Source organism: Lytechinus pictus, chromosome 14, assembly GCF_037042905.1.
Source record: "Lytechinus pictus isolate F3 Inbred chromosome 14, Lp3.0, whole genome shotgun sequence".
Taxonomy (NCBI): Eukaryota; Metazoa; Echinodermata; class Echinoidea; order Temnopleuroida; family Toxopneustidae; genus Lytechinus; species Lytechinus pictus.
Window position 1 is genome coordinate 5,382,429 of NC_087258.1, and position 5,972 is coordinate 5,388,400.

Below are 5,972 nucleotides of genomic sequence, written 5' to 3' on the forward strand. Positions count from 1 at the left end.
GATGACCTATTCATAGGATATTTATAAATATTTTTTTTTCTATTTTCAGTTTCAATTTAATAAATTAATTAGCTTTAAGGTGTATTTCATTGGATGTGGTGAAAAGTTTTGGTAATTTGATATTCTTGAATAATTTTGTTCTCTATATGAAGTTAAAGAAATTAATATATTTGTGTAAGCAAGCAAAATAAAATGTAAGATGTTCTCTTTTTTCTTTTTTGTTTGTTTGGGGCTTCTACTTTTACAAAAGGAAATATGTAAAGTAGGGAAGTATATTTTCATCTATTAACCTGACTTGTTATCACTCAATGATGCCAGAAGCAGGCCAAGCATTGTCTTTGCTGAGACTGCTCAAAAGGCTGAGCACCAAAAGATGAACATAATGTGTAGCGCTATATTTTCGATACCTTGCACTAATTAGACCCTGATGACACATCATTCCGTGCAAGCCTTGCGGGTAAGTTGTGGGCTGTCACCCTCAACAAAGTTTTGAGCATGTATTGAACACTTTTCTGCTTGCAAATTTCGGCTTGCGTGTGCTCCGATTCCATGACATTTGCTCTGGCGACAATTGCTCCACCAATCGAATGGCCAACTCCATCCCTGGGTTTAACACTATAGTATACCCTACCCTAAACCTAACATAAAACCCTTATTGCAACCCTAGCTCTAAGCCTACATCTTAAACGAAAATAAGCCTGAAGCAATTGTCGCAGGAGCAAATTTTGTGTCACCGTGTGCTCCTGTAGGCAACTGTGTGCAAGATATGTGCGAGATACTGACAATGTGGGCGATCTGTGTGTAGCAAAACTACTTACTATCAAGTCGCACGCCAGGCTTCCACGAAACGATGTGGCAGGGCCTTTATTGTCAGCGCATTAGAATCCACCCCCATGAGAGCTTAAGACAGATGAGACCAAGCATTGTTATACAACATGATCAATAGTACATGTATTTAAGTTTGAATGAATTTGGATTAGATTGAACTGTATACAGATCATTTATTTCTTGTTATTGTATTGGAAAGGGCTTTCTGTGATATCTTGTGCAATTTTTCCATTCTGGGTCCCGTCTTACAAGGAATTGCGATTGATCCAATCAACAACAACTATGGAAAGCCAGCAATGCCAACATTCAAAATGCATGTTTGTTCAATGTGTTATCTAGATATGTTTTTTTTACATACTGTACACTCATTGATTTTCTTGACAATTTAGTCTGCTCTTCTTTGTATGCAAAAGGACATTGTCAAAATTTCCTGGAATCCAATTCAATTCAAAATTATGACATTGTTGGATTTCCATATAGTTTTAAGTTGATCGTATCAAATCACAACTCTTCGTGAAATAGGACCCAGGCTTCTTAATTTGAGTTTAAAGGACAAGTCTACCCCAACAAAAAGTTGATTTGAAGAAAAAGAGAAAAATCAAACAAGCATAACACTGAAAATTTCATCAAAATCGGATTTAAAATAAGAAAGTTATGACATTTAAAGTTTCGCTTAATTTCACAAAACAGTTATACGCACATCCTGGCTGGTATGCAAATGAGGAGACTGATGACATCATCCACTCACTATTTCTTTTGTATTTTGTTATATGAAATATTATAATTTTTTCCTCATTGTCAAGTGAATCAACGATTAATTTCTCTCTGAACATGTAGAATTAGTATTGTTTAATAATATATGGTTCAGTCAAGTTGGTCCTGATTGTCAAATCTGTAAAATATGAAATATTGTATAATTCAAACAATAAAAAACAAAAGAAATAGTGAGTAGTGGATATCATCTACTGACTCATTTACGTGTCACTGAGTTGCGCATATCACTGTTTTGTGAAAAATAAGCGAAACTTTAAAATGCCATAACTTTCTTATTTTACATCCGATTCTGATGAAATTTTCAGCGTTATGCTAGTTTGATTTTTCGCTATTTATTCAAATCAACATTTTTCTCGGGTGGACTTGACCTTTAAGTACTGTACATGTGTATGCATATAGATGATTGTGTTTCAATTTATTTTGTGAATATCTGATCATATATCATAACTGTTTTCATAAGGGTCTTACATGTAAGAGTCCAAAATTGATGAGGCAAGAAATCTGATATTTTGAATTCTAGACTGCCCAATGTCTATGGAGCAGCAGCAACATCCAGAGTGAATGATATTCATGTATGGACATTGTATGGTCATCTGTTTCTTTTTTTTAGGTGGATTATTAAAAGTAAACTAAACACCTTCTGAATGCATACTCAATTTTCATGTATCATTAAATCTCAAGGCTTTTCTCATGCATTTTCATATATATTTTAATGAAGAGTTATGCCTTATTACTATTTTATTGGTTTAAAGACCTTTATCTCATTTCATCAACTTTTATCAAATGTTGTCTTTGTGATTGGTTATTCATGCAGCGAACAGTTCATGTGAATGATGTACATTTTATATTGTGGAGAAAATCAGTGAAGTTATGGGTAAATTGAATCATCTTCCATGAATATAAGAACAGAATATATAAGATTATTTTTACAACACCACATACAGTATCTAAATGTAATAGCAGACAGAGTTATCATTTCTTTATATAACGGATACCGTAGTTTATGTTAAGTACATCTAATTTAATGTTATATTTCATGGAACTAAGTTAAATGCTTTCATGAAACAATTTGTTGTACATGATGCATCAAAGCTCAGAATTAATTTTTTCTTTTCGTTCAAAGATAAATCATGCAACTTATCATTTGACTTTTCAAGTCTGAAAAAATTGGGCAAAATAAGTGCAGAAAACAAATACGATGATTTCATTACCCGTATCATGATTCGTGATTGAATTATGACCTCATATATCAGGAGTCATTATGTCACACTGATTCCATTGTGATGTAATGGGTCATGTTGATGGCTTGAGTTTGTATTCGCAAATTGACTTGTTAAAAGCATTTTGGCACCTTGTGAAAGAAATGTCTCTTGCTGCTAAAATATGTACTAGTATCCTATTTTCTTGGGAGGGAAAAAAATGGTTGCTGAGTTTTTTCACACTAGATCTAAACCAGCTGGCAGTAATATCAGATACAGACAACTCATTATTTTCCTCTTTGATATCACGTGTTTGATATTATAAATATTACATAGGCTTTTATCGTCACCTGGCTGGCAAGAGGGTTGTAGGTTCCATTTAGGCCGCGATTTTCACTTCATCTGTGGCTGGCATATGACTGTTGGCTCAAGCATGTGCTACACAAAATATACAGAGCACACAAGAGAGATAACGCCCTTCTGCCTGACAAAGAGGAAATGGAATTTGACATGATTGTAATTTCTTATGCTCATATGCCAGGAAGATGACTGTATCCAGCCGTGTTTGTATTGTATCTGCCTTATTGCATGTGACTTTATATCTCTGAATACACTCAACATTGTGGTAGGCATGTAGTACCGTACCGGTATGTGATATTACAATAGCAAAGTTACACATGACTTTGTATTCATATTGTTTGGAGACTTTAATATTCCTTTTTATGGTGGCAGCAGTGGGATGTTGGTGAGCAGTGGATTGCCCATAACACAAAGCTTAGCAATAATCGAAGAACATTTTTCTAAGATTGATTGCATTGACTAGTGTATAATCAATTGTGAAAATCAAGCGTATGATTAATCGCTAACCTTTGCGTTCCGGGACCCAGGGGCCTGCTTCATGTAGGAAATACTCTGAGATGCTCACTTCTCTGAACCAATCAGATGCAAAGTTTTAGGGGAACCATTTCATGAAATAAATAGTGATTTTCACAAACTATCCTTATAACCTCCTGCAAATCCTTGCATCTGATTGGCTCAGAGCAACTAAGTCAGTGGAAACCACTATTTGCTTCATGAAACTCCCCTGAAATGTGGCAAGTCAATAGGTTCATTAAATCAATCTTGATCATAGTGGTAATATATGTAGCTAAAGTTTAAATATACATGTATAAAGATGCTGATTAACATTAATTTCTACTGTAAGTACATGTAGCTTATTGTTAACACATATATTTTTGGACATTACAGACTATCAGTATCAACAAAATTACTTGAAAATGCCACAATTGAGATTTGGATGTAAGAATAAGGATGTATTTCAGGCTCTAAAATTTGGGCTTCATATTCCAGCTGTTATGTCATAATTTGATCAGTTGTATTATGGATATCCTTGTAGAATTATCTTTGAACTTTTATTCAGGAAAAGAGTCATGAAAAAAGAGACAATATTTGTTATAGAAGCAAATGGATTGTCCTGGTCCTTGTTGGATAAAAAGATAAAATCAATGGTAAAATTTAATAATTGAAAGCTACAATTGATTGTGAATATTGATTATATTTCTTTGTTATACAGGGCGACATAACATGATTTGTATTTTGTTGATTGGGCCCCATCAAATACAAATGGGCAATTGTGTGACGTACATTTACCTTGTTAATTTCTTCATCTGGTGTTTAAAAAATGCAATTATGGCTGCTATATGTCTTATTTATTCCATAAAAGTTTTGATGTATAGAAAAGGTATGAAATTTGAATCAATCTTTACTATATAAAGACTTAATCAAACACTAACAGTATTTTGTTAGAGGTTTAGGATTTAGTATAGCAAATAGCTGAAAGCACTCAAGATGTATTAAAACGTTGATTATATGGTGTTTATATTTATGCAGAATTTGCATGTATTGTGTACATGGAAAGTGATATATATCTGTTTCATACTGTCAACCATTCCCTATTCATCTGTACATGTACTGTTATTATCTGGAAAACTTCTGAATAAATTGTACCAACAAAGATTGCCTTGAGATTTATAATCAGAAATAAAGTATTGTTTAACACTTTATATTATAAGAAATTGTTGTTGGATTTGTTTTTAAATGGAACTTATCGAAATCAAAGGTTGTACAGAAGATGAAGCAATATGTAATGTGTGTGTAATTGAGTTTTAGTAGGCGTGTATCAATCAGACACGATTATATACATCTGGGGCCGACCTTTAACGTCACCATCCAGAAGATGTGACTTGGGCTCGAACCTCAATACATTTAAGTTATTTTGCCAGTGAATTTGCCATCCAATAGTAGCTACCTTGGTACATGTGAGTAAAGATACTTAACAGCCAGCCAAAATCAAGAAATCTTTGGGAGGTCTACGAATGGCAAATAATTTACTATATTAGTAACTCTTACCTCTTATGCAATGTGACTTTAGAGTGCACACATGTATGCTATGTGAATTTTGATAGATCTATACTTAGAGGTCAAAAAGAAAATCAATCTAGCATAACACTGAAAATTTCATCAAAATCGAATGGAAAATAAGAAAGTTATGACATTAGAAAGTTTTGCTTATTTTGAGATCACAAAACAGTGATATGCAAATGAGACAGACGATGATGTCCCTCACTATTTATTTTGTTTTTTATTGTTTGAAATAACAGTATTACAATATTTCATTGATTTGACAATTAGGACCAACTTGACTGAACGAACCATATAGTATTAAACAATGCTAATTCCACATGTTCAGGGAGGAATAATTATTGTTTCACTTGACACAGTAGAAAATTTGAATATTTAATTTCATGAAATAGAAAAGAAATAGTAAGTGGATGAAATCATCAGTCTCCTTATTTGCATACTGACCTGGGGTCCGTTGCAGAAAGAGTTGCGTTTAAACGCAAGTAAAAAAATCAGTCGCAAGTCCCAGAGTTGATTTTCAGAGTTGCGATTGATTGCAACTCTTTCTGCAACGGGCCCCAGGATGTGCATATAACTGTTTTGTGAAATTAAGCATAACTTTAAAATGTAATAAATTTCTTTTTTTACATCCGATTTTCATGAAATTTTCAGTGTTATGCTAGTTGGATTTTTCTCTTTTCTATTAAAATTGACTATTGGTTGGGGTGGACTTGTCCTTTAATGAATGAAAATTCTCAGAAAACAAGGATA